At 44.7% G+C, this 15,824-nt stretch overlaps 1 protein-coding gene across 3 annotated transcripts in view; it reads right to left on the bottom strand.

Annotated features, from left to right (window-relative positions):
- MRPS24 (mitochondrial ribosomal protein S24) overlaps window positions 1–15,824 on the bottom strand; it is a 175,397-nt gene that overhangs the window by 31,498 nt on the left and 128,075 nt on the right. The gene's annotated exons all lie outside the window — the stretch shown is intronic.

Below are 15,824 nucleotides of genomic sequence, written 5' to 3' on the forward strand. Positions count from 1 at the left end.
TGCTTGAATAGACCCCCAGGCCAGTGTGGCACTGTTTGCAGTTGCTGTAAGCAGCCCCCTGTGCTGACCAGACATTCCCACCCCGGGTCATCATAACTGCCAGCTCAGCCCCAGCCCCACTTATCACAGTAGAGAAACTGCTGTGATTACAGGAGCTGCTAACAGGTCATCACGATGCCTCAAAGGACATTTCTTCAGCTGGACAAGTCCGCTAGACAAGTCTCCCTGGCAACACCGACTTGGTTTAAGTGCACAAGAACGGGCCGAAAAGGAAAGCTTAAGGCGAAGAGAAAGACTCACAGAGTCTTAGTGCAGGTCCATACACACAGGACAGGGAGTGGGGACCCAGACCCTGCCCTTAGGAAGTGACAGTTTATCAGGGTAACTGATCACTGCACTTAAAAGTGTGGTTCAGGGGCTTCCCTGGTGGCGCAGTGGTTGAGAATCTGCCTGCCAATGCAGGGGGCGCGGGTTCGAACCCTGGTCTGGGAAGATCCCACATGCCGCGGAGCAACTGGGCCCGTGAGCCACAACTACTGAGCCTGCGCGTCTGGAGCCTGTGCTCCGCAACAAGAGAGGCCGCGATAGTGAGAGGCCCGCGCACCGCGATGAGGAGTGGCCCCCGCTCGCCACAACTAGAGAAAGCCCTCGCACAGAAACGAAGACACAACACAGCCAAAAATAAAAAAAAAAATAAAAAAAAAGTGTGGTTCAGAGGACTGGATGAATGAATATAAAGTCCTAAGATATATAAAATATACATAATTATTTGTTACAATAATTATTGGTTATTATAATTACTAAATATAATTATAATAAATATTATGTAATGAATTATATGTAATAAAAGAAGTAATACATTTATTTGTAGAGGAATTTTTGGTTTACAGAAAAATTGAGCAGAAAATACTGAGTTCTTGTATACTTCCCTTCCCCCCCACCTCCAACCCTCTTCTGCCCTTTCCCCTATTATTAACATCTTGCATTGGTGTGGTATATTTGTGACAACTGATGAACCAGCATTGATACATTATTATTAACTAAAGTCCACAGTTTACATTATAGTTCAAACTATGCTTTGTACATTCTATGGGTCTGGACAAATGTATAATGACGTGTATCCATTATTACAGTATCGTACAGAGTATTTTCACTGCTCTAAAAATCCCCTGTCCTCCTTCTATTCATCCCTCCCTCTCTCCAACCCCAGGCAACCCCTGATCTTTTCACTTCCTTTTCTCCACAGTTTCACCTTTTCCGGGATGTCATATAGTTGGAATCAGACAGTATGTAGCCTTTTCGCACTGGCTTCTTTCACTTAGTGATATGCATTCAAGGTTCTTCCTTATCTTTTCACGGCTTGGTAGCTCATTTATTTTTGGTGCTGAATAATATTCCATTGTCTGGTTGTACCACAGTTTATTGATCTATTCACTGACTGAAGGACATAGAGGGTGCTTCCAAGTTTTGGCAATTATGCTATGAACAACTGCGTGCAAGTTTTTGTTTCCACGTGAGCTTTCAACTTATTTGGGTAAACACCTAGGAGCGTGACTGCTGGATCATATGCTGCCAAACTGCCCTCCAAGGTGACGGCAGCATTTTACTTTCCCTCCAGTGACGAAAGAGAGTTCCTGTCACTCCACATCCTCACCAGCTGTTGGTGTTGGTGTTTCGGATTTTGGCCGTTCCAGTAGATGTATAGTGGTATCTCATTGTTTTAATTTGCAATTCCCTACTGATATATGATGTTGAGCATCTTTATATGCTAATTAATCATTTCTAAATCTTCTTCGGTGAGAAATCCGTTCAGATCTTCTGCCCATTTTCAATTGGGTTGTTGTTCTCTTATTGCTGAGTTTTCGGAGTTACTTGTATACTTTGGCTATCAGTCCTTTATCAGATACATGTTTTGCAAATATTTTCTCACCATCTGTGGCTTGTCTTTTCATTCTTTTAACAACATCTTTCACACAGCACAAGTTTTAAATTTTAATGAAGTACAACTTATTAGTTTTTTCTTTCATGGTGTCATATCATTGGTGTCATATCTAAAAAGTCATTGTCAAATCCAAGGTCATCTAGATTTTCTCCTATGTTAGCTTCCAGGAGTTTTATAGTTTTTGGTTTTACATTTAGGTCTATGATCCATTTCAAGTTAATTTTTGTGAAGGGTGTAAGGTTGTGTCTAGTTTTGTTTGTTTGTTTGTTTGTTTTAACATGGATGTCCGGTTGTTCCAGCACCGTTTGTTGAAAAGAATATCCTTTCTCCATTGAATTGCCTTTGCTCCTTTGAGATCAGCTAACTATATTTACATGGGTCTACTTTCATGCTTTCTATCCTGTTCCACTTATTTGTCCATTCTCTCACCAATACCATGCTGTCTCGATAACTGTAGCTCTAGAATAAATCTTGAAGTTGAGTGATGTCAGTCCTCAGACTTTTTTTCCTTAATCAATTGTGTTGGTTATTCTGCATGTTTTGCCTTTCCATGTAAACTTTAGAATCAATTTGTCAACACTGACAAAATAACTGCTGGTGTTTTTTTATCGGAACTACAATGAATCTACAGATCAAGCTGGGAAGAACTGACATCTTGATAATATCATGTCTTCCTATCCATGAACATGGAATATCTCTCCATCTATTTAGATCTTCTTTGAATTTTTTAAATCAGAATTTTGTTGTTTTACTGATTTAGATCTTGTACATTTTTGTTAGATCTATACCTAAGTATTTCATTTTTTTGTTGCTAATAAGATATATTTTTTTCTTAATAATATATATTTTAATATTACTCATGGAATAGTCTTTGAACCCATGAGGTTGAATTCTGGCTCTGCCTTTTCTCAGCTGCTCAGCTTCTGGCAAGCCCTGTCATTTTCTGGGCCTTTGCTTTTTCTTCTCTGAAGAATGACCCTGGCTTTATTCACAGATCTCCTTCTAGACTTCCTGGGTCTTTGTGGAAGTGGGACACCTGCATGGTTTGCCTTTGGGGCAAGCCTTGCGGCCCTCCAGGGAGCCCTACAGTGTGAGGCTGTGGCTCCCTCCAAGCTGACCAAGTCTGTGGTCAGTGCTGTCACTAAGGATGCCTGTGTGGTCATGGGTGGTGTTTGGGAGACTATTTAGAAGGCAGTAGAGAGGTACCTAGGCTCTCTCACAAGGTCAGAGAATTGGCCACGATTCCACTTTTGGGTTTGGGCTCATGGACAAGTACATTCTGGAGAGAAGTGAAATTAGAGTTTATAGTGGTGGGAAAAAAGGGTCTTATCTAGAACAAGAGGTGAGCCTGGGTCTTACTGGCCCTCCTGCGTCCCTTCTCCTTGCCATGATGTAGTCTCACCAGGCCACGCTCTTTTTTTCATATTCTTTCCTCCCATGTGGCTAGTATAGTAATACATTGATGGATTTCCCACCCTTGGGTTCCTGGCAGGCCCTGAGCATGGGCTGGGTAGTGGTGGTATCTTAGTCAGGCCTCGGGGGACAGGGAGCTGACTCATTTCCATGTCCTTGTCTATTTGCACCCATGCTAGAGAGGCACAATGCAATGTGATGGCCTAGGGAGAAGGGGCTGAGGGGCTGGCTGCCCTTGATCTGTTTCTAATCTGGGATTTAGCCCCAAGGGACAAAGGGCCTGCTTGGCACCCTTGTAAACTAGTCCTAACCCTTGGCAGGGTGAGCTGGTCATTTCTGTGCCTGAATGTTCCCAAGGTCCTGTGGGGTAACAGTGGTTGGCTGGCTGGTCTTGAGTTCAGCCCTTCAGGGATCTGGCCATTCCACTTTTCCACATGACACACAACTCTCATATTTATGATTCTTCATCTAAAAGTGGCAAAATAGAAAAAGTATAGAAGAGGTAAGATGGAGCAAGTCTAAAGTTTACGCATACGATGAAAACATCTTTTATTCTCTTAGCAGATGATCTGAGAGTCCTTCATAGGGAGACACTTAGTCTTTGGGAGAAAATTCCTGGGTGAACTTGTTTAGGGTCATAGTTGGGACACCCAGAAACCTGACAATTGGCAGAACTGGTCTGCACTAGAGAAGAACAATTTTTTCCAAGTGGGAGGAGATACTTAGAGAGGAAGGGGGCAAAGCGGAGTGGAGGTGGTCAGAGGTAGATGGCTCTGAGGTTAACTGCAGTGTCATCTGCAAACGTACAGGACACACTGTGGGGAAAGCAGTGTCGAGCACCACTTTGCTCTTAGGGACTTGCGAGGTCAGAAGAGAGAGCATATGTGTGGTCAGGGCATGAGGAATTGCATCCAGGAACTCACAGAAACAGTGAGAAGGCTCTGGACCAGCGTGGGCCATGAGGTTGGGGCTTGGTGAGTGGAGTCAGCTCTCTGAGGGTCCTGGGGACCTAGTGGGTGGCAGGGTTCCTCTTGATTATAGTGGAGAAGACTGGACATGAACTGGTGGCTGTGATACAAAACACTAAGTCCTGGATGGAGAAACTACCTGCTGGGCCAGGTAAGGCATTCTGTCCCTCACAGAACCAACTGAGCCAGGAGAGCACTCGGGGACACTGGTGGGGTGGAGTCTTGAGGGTGGGGTGCCTGGGCAGACATGCCCAGGGTCAGTTATGGGCTGAATGTTTGTGCCTCCCACATTCATATGTCAAAGCCCTAACCCTGAATGTGATGGTATTAGGAGGTGGGGGCTTTGGGAAGGGATTAGAGTTAGGTGAAGTCATGAGGATGGGGCCCCTGTGATGGGATGGGTGTCCTTATAAGAAGAGGATGAGACGCCAGAGCTCTCTCTCTTTGCCATGTGAGGACACAGGGAGAACATGGCGTATGCCAGCCAGGAAGAGGGCTTTTGCCAGGAACTGAATCTGCCGGCACCTTGACCTTGGATTTCCAGACTCCAGAATGGTGAGAAATCAATGTCTGTTGTTTAGGCCACCCCGTCTGTGATGAATTGTTATGGTGACCTGAGCTGATGAACACAGGGTCTGATTCTAGGGAAGGAGGGTAGGATGATGTCTTTATCTGGTTCCGTCCACATCTGATACAAACTGTCCGTTTGGAGAAAGAAGAATTGAGACTCATCGAATGCAAAGATCTTCACACAGTAGACTAACATTTAAGACTTTTTGAGTTACAACATCTTAGTTAAAAGATGTGTTGCGTGCCAGTGTCAGCACATCAGAGACCACTGACCGGTACCATCAGATTAAGTGGTGTGGGAGAAACGTTCCCTTGAAATTCGTTAATTTAACTTGGGTTCAACTTCGTTAGCTTGTTTTTTTCTAAGAGAGAACTATAAATGCTCCTCTCACCTGCTTTTGAACCATGTCTTGGAGATGACAGCTCTCAGTAGTGATTGCCCTAGCTCCTGGCCTCCTGGCCTCCGTTCAGCCAGGTTCCCGCTCCTCTGCTCTTCCCTCCACTTGTGCAGGGTCCTGCCTGTCAGAAGGTTTCTGGGCAGAGGGCTGGCTCATGCTTACACATTAGAGCCTGTTCTCCTAATTCCTCTGCTCTTTTCAGAGAGCAAAGAAACCACTTTGATTAAAGATTTAACTTCCAAAAGTATTTAAAACAGTTAAAGGCAACAGACTTTGGCAGAAGAATGCAATGGTCTCAGCTTTTTATGCTTAATTTATAAAAATAAATGACAGTCTTGAAAAGGTATATGGATTTGTTTCTTTTGGGCAGTTGATGCACGAGGATGTACCTTTAAGAGAGACCGTTCTTCAGCGTGCTTTCACTGCTGGGCTCCACTATGAAATCTGTGGCTAAATAATGACAATTTTATTAAACTCATTACTGGCATACTTTGAGAAATGATTGCTGAAAAACTCACATGCTTCAAAATTCAAACCAAACCAAACCAAAACGCCTCCAGAGGCAGCAGCTTGGTCTCTGGCAAGCTTAGAAATGCGTGTGCATGTGCATCGCGGAGGATAGTTGGGGTCTGGGCGTCCTGTATTCTAACCTCATCATCTGGGACTGCCCCTTAGTGTCTCAGGCTGGCCGGGAGTGCCAGGCGTTTGCTGTAGGTGGCCTGTTTCAGCTAGGCTGGAACAGCTCCTTGCGATCCCGGGGCCCGCCACGTGGAGACGGAGCCATTGCCCAGAGCAGTCGCTTGGGTAGGGGAGTTCAAAAAGCAGGTGAGCTGCACGGGACTTCCAGGTCCTGCCTCCCATTTCGGGCTGGGAAGAGGCTGAAGTGGCCCCATGCGGGAGGGAAGGAGGGAGGAAAGCCACCTGCAACCTGCGGGCCGTGTAGGAAATAATATGTGTACTTTCAGGCCCAGCACAGGCCATTGCCTTCCCTCTGAGCAGAAAAGGAGTCCCAGGGTTTTAGAGCTGGAAGAAGCCTGCTTTTAGGTCCAGGCACCGTCCTGAAGGGAGTCCAAAGAGTCAGAAAAGGGGAGCAGTGAGAAGGGCCTCCCGGTGCCTGGCAGGCACACAGAGGGGCTCTGTCCTGCGACCCCTCCACCCGCTGGGCCCTCGTGGTTGTCAAAACACAGGAGCATTCCTCAGCTAACACAGCACACAAAGGCGAGCCCTGGGCCTGGAGCAAGTCGCTCGCACATGTTATTAGTCCAGGCAAAGCCGTAAATCCCCCCCCCCCCCCCCCCCCCGGGAACGCTGCTCTGCCCCACCTCTCTGCCCCTCCAACGGCCCAACCTGAGCTATAACCATCTCGCAAGTCCAAGGCAGGCCCATTTTCCTACCTTTGTAGAGTGAACTTCTCAGTTCACTGCAGTATTAATTGTTCATTGTGGAAATTTTGCTAAGAATTGAAGTCAAAAAACAGACATTTAAAAAAATCATGGGGACTTCCCTGGTGGCACAGTGGTTAAGAATCCGCCTGCCAATGCAGGGAACATGGGTTCGAGCCCTAGTCTGGGAAGATCCCACATGCCGCGGAGCAACGAAGCCCGTGAGCCACAACTACTGAGCCCGCGTGCTGCAACTACTGAGCCTGCGAGCCACAACTACTGAGCCTGCTCACCACAACTACTGAAGCCCACATGCCTAGAGCCCGTGCTCCACAATAAGAGAAGCCACTGCAATGAGAAGCCCACACACTGCAATGAAGAGTAGCCCCTGCTTGCCACAACTAGAGAAAGCCTGCGTGCAGCAGCAAAGACCCAATGCAGCCAAAAAAAAAAAAAATCATATATAATACCTATATTCACAAGCAAATATTGAATACATGTATATGAAGTATGTATATATGTATAAATCTGTACATACATATCAAATGTATATGTATTTGAGTGGGGTGGGTTAGTATTTTGTCAACCCTTTATTGTGAAACACAACACACAATTCAGTTTAAGCAACAGTTATCACGTGACTGCCCTGCCTGTGGGACCACCACCCTGATTTGGGGATCCCCAGCCTCTTGCTTTTCTTTGTAGCTTAATATCTAAATATATATCCCTAGCAGTTCAGTTTAGCTTATTTCTGAACCGTATGTGAATAAACCCTCCCATTTGTATACCTGTGTTTCTGGGGTCTTTTGCTCTGTTTTCTTTTGTGGACGAATGTACCACGTCATTCATGTGGTTCACACATCTTCACGGCTGCAGCTATGCCTTGGCACAGATATGTCACTTTTTATTTACCCATTTTACGTGGGCATTCGGGTTCTTTCCAGCACTGAACTTTTAGAAGCAACTCTACTATGGTTGGAGATCAGGGTTCCAGTGACCCATGTGCCTGGAATTTTTGGTCTCAGCTGTGTGTGCCTCTGATGAGGAGGGTTGTGTCATAAGGTATCCAAAGAAGGCGATGAAAACTGCTTTTCAGTTTTGGGGGGTGTTCCATATCCTCCCAACAAGTGCTGTTGTCAGACACCCAGTAGGTTTCTACGAGGATCTCACTATTTTGTGCCCAGAAACACCTGTCAGGTGGCGGACACTGAGTAATGTTTGTACAGTGACTGTTAAAAAAAGAAGTTGGACCAGATGATCTTTAACTTCTCTCACAGCTCTATTTATTGTGAATGTAATTAGATATGCAATTACTTATCTAACTCTTATATGAGTATATATCTTACATAATTATAGTATAGCTATACGTTAAGTGACTGAACTGTACGTACCATATTTAACTACATATAGTACTATTTGTTAATTAATTATATATTCGTTATTTGTCAATTATACATATTGGCAATATAATTAGTTATTTTAGGTAACTAAAGTATTTTAGTTAGTATGGACAATTTATTTTAACCCTCTGTGTGTTTTTCATTTGTAAAGTGGAATAATAACCCCTGCCGTGTAAAGTTGTTCTAAGAATTGAACGAGCAACCAGACAGGTTTCTGGTACACAGTAGAATTTTAACAAATGTTCATTTCCTTCCTCCTTTCCTTAAATAGTAATTGCAGATACCACTGAAATGTCTGCTTATCCGAGTTTTCTGATTATTGAAGTTTAGATAAGGGCATTCCTCTTATCGTTCATGTGCTCCAAGCCACCATAATCTGGGGGATTGAATAATCTAATTAAAATACTCTTTTTATTTAAAAAAAACTATATTAATCCCTCTATTCTTCCATTTTCAAAATCATTTTTCTTTTATGTGTCTTACCAAATAACCCATATGTCATCAGTCCTTTCTTAGATTGAACATTTGGAGAGGCTGATTTTTAAAATGTGTGAACATTCCAGGATCATGACACCCAAGAATTCTTAATAGCCAGGACTGCAGACCCCTGGCGTGCGGATTTCCTGAGCAGTACTGCAGGCCTGCAGGCCAGATGGAAAGAGCTGAATTTTGCTTTTTATACACCATCTTAAAATGCTTGAAGATTAGCTGGCTTTGCTTGATTCTAATCCCGTTTTAAACAGAGCTATTATGACCTGAAATATTTTTAAGACAAATGATATAATTATTTACTTCTATTTTTGATATATAATTTTGAGCAGTTAAATATGACCTTTTTGGAATCTTATTTAAAAAGATGGACTGGTTTATATTAGATACAAGTAGAAAATTCAACTTTTTCCAAGAGCAACACATAAATTTTTTTAGTCATATTTTACTCATATTAAACATGTGGCTATTGCATTACTAAAAAATATCAAAATAATTTATGACTTTTAGAAAATCCACAATGTTGGTCCTAATTAAATAAAAAGGGTGAGAGTTGGTGGATGAAGTGTTTTTTTATAGTTATTTTTCTTTGTATATTTTTAGTGTGTATTATTATAGAAAACTTGCAAATAGAAAAGCAAAACTTGGTCCTTGAGTCTTAGAATACTATCTTATTTCTCATTTCAAATTTTGAAGATTTTTGGCATCAACGTAGTTTTGTTTTGAAACTAAATCATTTAAAAATAAAGTCATCCATATTTTTAATGAGCCATTTCAAAGAACTGATCAATTAATATAACTCTCTGCTTCTCCGCTTATATTTTCTTTCTCCTACAGTGGAATTAGTATTTGGAAAAATGGAAAGATGGTACTGGCAGGTTGAGAGAAGCAGTATTTTGGAGGAGCTGTGCCCAAGGCCATCCAATTCTGGAGCATGTGGCTGGGAAGAGGCAGCCCTGGTGGAAGTCCTAAAGACCTGGTTAATGCAGGTGCAGCACCAGATGTCTCCCACCAGGCAGATCAGAAACCCAGTGGGCATCTGTACCAGGTGAGGACACACCACCAACTGTCAGTTCTCATTTGAACCATCGGTGGACACTCGAATCTGCTGGATGCCTGGGACACCAGCCCCACTTTGGCCGATGCCTGCTTTTCTGGTCAGTCCTCTGCTGCCTCTTACTCCATCGCCCCAGGCTGGTCCCCCACCATGACTGTCCTCACTCCTCACACTCACCCGGGATCATTTCATCAACTCTCAAAGTTGCATCCCTCCCCTACCGATCATGTGCAACCCAAAGTTTACTTCCGGCCCAGTCTCTTTACTGAATCCGAGTCCCTGAGGCATCTTCACGTTTCCTGGCTACCTCACTGGACAAACTACGTACTCTCGCTCCGTATGTGCACACTGCTCACACAGTCTGTATTCATTTTAGGAAACACTCCACGCAGCAGTCTAGGCTAGACTAATTAGTCTTGTTTGTCTACTTGGACTCTGTCATCAACTTATCCAATTAGTCACTAGTTTTGTTCTGTTGATTTTATTTCCTAGATCCTCCTCAAAACCATCCACTCTTCTCCATCCCAACCCTGTGCCTTAGCTCAGACTATTATCATTATGTCTTACTTCTTATTTAAAAGAACTGCTTAACTGGGTTTTCTCCTTCTTACCCTGATTCACAATGGATAATTCAACCAGAGATCCTCCTAAAACATAAATCCAACCCTCTTTCCTCTAATTAAAATGGTTCAGTGGCACTCTGTCTCATTTAAGAAAAGCCCAAACTTCTTAACATGATGACTAAAGAAAATGCCCTGGTCAGACTTGGGCCTTTCCCGTCTGGGCAGGAGCTGGTCTCTGATGCTGAATTTCGCAGACCTGGGTTAACGAACATGGTACCTGCCTGCACGTCTGGGCTCTGAGTGTCGGAATTCACACAGCTGACTTTCTCATGAAAGAGCCGTTGAGCTGAGTTCACGGGTACATCCTCTGTCCATATGGAATTTTGTACTAAGAAGTTCAATGATATTTCTTGTAAAACCATGGTGGAATGTATTGCTTACTACAAGTAGTAATAAATCCCTGGGTGAGTTCCATTCCAGGAAATATTCAGTCTCTATAATTGGAGACATCTGTTTTCTGTTGTCAAAAATTTAAATCTGCGTAACCTGGGGTCTACTTTGGCTTTAAGGGCCAGAAAACTTGGAACCAGATATATTAGCCAAGAATTGCAAACTGCTTAGCTCGGCTATCAGAGCCTATGGATGCCTTTTGCTTCCTTTAAGTGGATTCTTTTCCTTAACCCCTGGAAGACATTCCTGACCTGTTTGTTCTCTGAAAACCTAAAAGACTTCTTGGGGTGGGAGGACTCAGAACTCCATCAACGCTCAACATGATGGCTTTTATATCTTGGGTATTACCTTCTAGCCTTTACCCACATGTTTTTACAAAGTTGCAGTTTTTACTTAACATGAGAAAAATCAATAAATTCTGTCCATTTCATTGTCTCTCTGGAGCTTCTCTGTTTCCATTATTTCCATCTTATTCAGACTCCACACTTTCTGGCCAGGGTAACTGCAATCTTCTTTTCGTACCTTTGCATCCAGATTTTCTCCTATCAATCCAGCTTCCAAATTACCAGTTGAGCAATCTTTCTAAAATCCATGTGGTGGGTCAGCTGTCTGCTTAGCAAGGTTTTTTACTCATGCCTATATGTATGCCTGTTTGCATGTTACTTACTTAGGGAAGAGGACTGTTACGTTAAGCCTGGAATTTGCTTATGGGGGTGATGATAGTATTCAAAGATTCAAATATTTCCAAAGATTCTAGAAACCTCCTGGAAGAGATGAGCTGGGGACTCCAATCCCTTCTCTCTGAGAGTCTGTGTATAACAGGATTTTAAGGGAAACTTTCCCTATTGCCTTGGCATCCAGATAGAGACAGATCCCCAGAGGCTGAACACAGTAGATAAAACACTGTGTATTGTGTGACCTGTTTTAAGAGTCTTAGCTCACCATCTTCTTCCAGGATAGATAGGAAAGTCAGGAGAAATTATTTTGGAGAGAAGTATTGGTGTGTTGTACATTTTGTCTCCCTCCACGGAAAAAATGGGGGTATTTCTTCACTCTTCCAAACTGCCAGCTGAGTGAGGGGTAGGTAGCTCAAGTCACTGGGAGAGTTGAACAGGTGATCCCAGGAATTGAGAGCAATTAAGATTTCATACCTGATCTAAACACCTGGAAACATCTAAAGGTGAGAGATTGGCTGGAGCATTAAAGAGAAGACTGTAGTTGGAGAACGGCACATTCCCATGGATGGCGGGGTGAAGGTGTGTTTCCGTGGGTGAGATGTAGAGTCAGGGTTGATCATTTTGACAGGGAGCTGACCAAAGAGGGTGGATATTTACCTGCTTTTCTATTTCTGGGCACCAGGGAGGTTGCACTGCCCCCATACCATTGAGGTTGGATGTGGCCAAGTGACTTGCTTTGGCTATTAAAACATGAGCATAAATAATGTGGGTCACTTCCAGGTAGAAGTTTTAAGGGCCAGTGGACAATTTGCCTCTTTCTCTGTTGTGATGGCTGTCAAGGAGTTGTTGTTGGCTGTTCTTTCAGCCTGGGACCTGGCCTGTGGAAGACACAGAACAAAGCCCCCAGGCAACCCACAAGTGTCAAGGAGCAAGCAGGAACAAGAAAACCATGGAGATACTGGGGTTTGCTATGCAGCTAACCTAGCCCATCCTGACTGATGAAGTCTCTACAGAGTCAAGGTGGCTCCACAGAGCAAACATGTGAATATGGACGGCCTGGAGCCAGAGGTGAGATCATGTCCCATCTCAGGAAATTGCTGGTTAGCACCCCTTGTGGTGGAGGGTTCCGAGAAATCCACAAAAATCCCTCTTGAGAGATGACACACGGCCATCATCATGGTCAAAGGGCCCAAGCCTCAACTGTGTCACTAAGTAAGACGTTTCAATCTTTGTCTCTTCTCCTCCACTAACTCCTCCATGGAGACACCTGAGGCAAGAGTGAGAAACAGGGCTTCCCTGGTGGCGCAGTGGTTGAGAATCTGCCTGCTAATGCAGGGGACACGGGTTAGAGCCCTGGTCTGGGAAGATCCCACATGCTGCGGAGCAACTAGGCCCGTGAGCCACAACTACTGAGCCTGCGCGTCTGGAGCCTGTGCTCCGCAACAAGAGAGGCCACGATAGTGAGAGGCCCGCGCACTGCGATGAAGAGTAGCCCCCGCTTGCCGCAACTAGAGAAAGCCCTCGCACAGAAACGAAGACCCAACACAGCCAAAAATAAATAAATAAATTAAAGAGTGAGAAACAGGGGAGAAAGAGAAGGGCAAGGTGGGTGTCTTAGTTTGCTTGGGCTGCCATGACTATATACCACAGACCAGGTGGCTTAGACAACAATTCTCTCACAGTCCTGGAGGCAAGTCTAAGACCAAAGTGCTGGCAGTGTTGGTTCCTCCTGAGACCTCTCTCCTTGGCTTGTAGATGACCGTCTTCTTGCTGTATCTTCACACGGTCTTTCCTCTGTGGGTAGAGAGAGCCCTGGTGTCTCTTCTTCGTCTAATAATGACAACAGTCCTACTGGGTCAAGGCCCATCTTTATGGTCTCATTTAACATTGATTGCCTCTCTAAAGGCCCTATATCCAAATACAGTCACATGGAGGGTTAGGGCTTCCGTCTGTGAATGTTCATTCCGTAACAGTGGGTACAAAGGCAAGACGTTGACCCCGTCCCCTTTCTCAAGCCAAATTCAGACCAAGCTGGAGAGAACACAGCCTGAGAGGAGACCAGACTGGACTTTTTAAATACCTGCTTGGACCTACTGAATACAATTTATTATACGAATTGACTACAGAAGATTTGGAAACCAAACGAGATGAACCACACGCCCTTAATCAAGCTCAGCTGGTGGCAAACATGAAGCTGAGACAGAGTCCAGGACCAGAGTGGTACCTGGTGAGGGAAGTGGCAGCCTCCAGAGCCATCTAGCCATCCTGCCTGTGCTCTGGGAAGGGCCAGTCTGAGTGACTGTGCCAACCAGGAACCTAGGAGCCCAGTGTACTTCTGATGAGCAGCTGCCTTGGCCGAATATCCCTGGTGGACCATCACCTGTCCTCCCACTTGAAAGAATTCCTGAAGCCGGGAAGTGTCTGCACTGGCTCGAATGGCTTTGGCCTCAGCTGGAGGCTTGGCCTCAGCCACATGGTCTTGAATATGACGGAGAGTAATGGGCCAACGCTCAGAGTGGGGGGCACACGGTGGATTGAGGATCATCTCAGGTAGAGGCCACAGTGCGATGCATCATAATCAGGTGCTGAAAACACTTTCTTTGGTAATTTCTTTATTCTCGGATGCTATGTATAGTTGGGGAAAAGGATGAGTAGCTAGAAGATGACAAGGAAATAAGGTAAGTGCTACTCTGCAGGTGCCTAGAAACATCTACAACAGCTTAGAGGAGGAACTGGCCAGCTCTCCCTGGCAGTGGGAACTGGCATCAGGGATGTTAGGAACCAGCCAAGAAGGAACTAAGGAAGGCTTTCCCAACACGGCATGGGCTGGAATAGTGTCCTACATACATAGTACATGTAGGACACTCAGGGGACAATTGAAGAGAGTGAGCCTGGACACATATTGGTGCCAGGTTATGATGAGCCTCAAACTCTAGGATAAAGGGAGGTTAGGTCTGACATAAATACACTACCATGTGTAAAATAGATAGCTAGTGGGAACTTGCTGTATAGTACGGGGAGCTCAGCTCCATGTTCTGTGATGACCTAGATGGGTGGGATGGAGGGGGAGGGAGGTCCAAGAGGGAGGGCATATATGTATATGTGTAGCTGATTCACTTCATTGTACAGTAGAAACTAACACAACATTGTAAAGCAATTATACTCCTATAAAAAGAAAAGACTTTGGACGATGAGGAAAAGGTTGTCAGCAGGGAATTCCATGGTCAGCTGGGTTTGGGCTATCACCTCATGAGTGTAAGGTCATGCAGATCAAGTGACTATGAGCCAGTGCCCTGAGAAAAGACAGGGTCTTGATTAGCCAGTCAAATTGTGGTAGACCTCACGTATCAAGGCAGCAACCATTGAAAAATGTTTGTAAGGCAGAAGAGCCCGCCAGTCCAAACGGCCTTTGATATCCCTTTGAGGGATCTGACCCAGGATGGTGGACTGAGCACCCACCTTCACCACCTGTCTCCCTCTGTCTCTTTAAGAGGGGGTGAGGGAAAGAGGAGACCAGATGGGGGTGGGTTACCATCAATGGGGAAACTCTAGTACATTTCCGGAAGATGGAAACTGCTGAAGGAGTGCTGCCTGGTGCAGTGCGGTGGAGGAATCCAGCTCGGGCTGAGACCAGGGTGGTTGCAGCAGGAAGGTGAAGGTGCTGACCTGACAAGCAGAGCCCTAGAGAAGCAGAGGAGTGGGAGGCAGGAAGACTACCGCTCAAGGAGGGGAGCTGATGCAGGCCCAGGGGCAGAAAGGTGGATGTGGCCCCTTCCCCTACCAGGTGCATACCCCCTCGACACTGGCCAGTCAAAGGATCATTTTCTAAATAAATTGAACACCTTCTGTGCAGAGCTGGAGCAGCTGCTATGGAGATTGACATTCTAAAGCAAAGCCCTGCTCATTTTGGTATTTACTTAACCCTCTAAGTCACTCCACCTAAAGTGGACTTGCCAGTTGACAAGTGCAGCTCACATACACGGGGTTTCTGAGTCTCTCTGGTTCTTAGATGTGAACAGACCCTTGAGGAAAATCTGAAGCATGAATCTGATAGACAATATGAACAGAGGTTATTCAGGGAAAGAGAAAAGAATTACCAACAACCACAGAGCCTCCCAGGACTGAATCCATAAGGCAAAGGCAGGATGCTATAGAAAAGGAAAAAACAGAGAATAAGAAATATTCTTGGAAATTAAAAATAATATGTTGCCAAAGAATATAATTCAATAAAAGTGTTGGCAGATAAAGTCAAGGAATATTTTGGCAAGTAGAACACAAAATTAATTAATCTATTCCCTTGTCCATCACCATCATTACCACCACCACCATCATCACCACCATCACCTCTACCACCATCATCACCACCACGATCACCACCATCATCACCATCATTACCATCACCACCACCACCATCACCACCATTACTGCCACCATTACCTCCACCACTATCACCACCATTATCATCACTATCATCACCACCACTACCAACTATAACACCTATTTATTGGACATTTA

This window comes from Balaenoptera musculus, chromosome 9 (assembly GCF_009873245.2).
Source record: "Balaenoptera musculus isolate JJ_BM4_2016_0621 chromosome 9, mBalMus1.pri.v3, whole genome shotgun sequence".
NCBI lineage: Eukaryota > Metazoa > Chordata > Mammalia > Artiodactyla > Balaenopteridae > Balaenoptera > Balaenoptera musculus.